Below are 354 nucleotides of genomic sequence, written 5' to 3' on the forward strand. Positions count from 1 at the left end.
TGTGCTGCCGCCCTGAGTCCCGAGCAGCGCATGACGTCAGCGGCCGTGGTCAAGCCGAAGAACGCCTGCGCATCGTGACTCCGCCTGCCAGGTGCCGGGGTGTTGGCTCCTGGTCTCGGTTGCTTTATCCAGTAGCGTGCCATAGCTTGGCTAGGGTTTCCCGCAGCCCACTCAGTAAATCTCCAGGATTATTTGAATCATTCATCTACCCTGTTAGGAACGGAAAACTTCTCTCACCTCCTTTGGAACTTAACACGTTCGTTATCCGTGCACAGGAATCCACCAGACTGACCATGCAGCAATCTCCGTCTCCTGCCTCGCAGCCTTAGTCCCCCATGCATGCAATGCACACCC

This window comes from Gracilinanus agilis, chromosome 6 (assembly GCF_016433145.1).
Source record: "Gracilinanus agilis isolate LMUSP501 chromosome 6, AgileGrace, whole genome shotgun sequence".
Lineage (NCBI taxonomy): Eukaryota > Metazoa > Chordata > Mammalia > Didelphimorphia > Didelphidae > Gracilinanus > Gracilinanus agilis.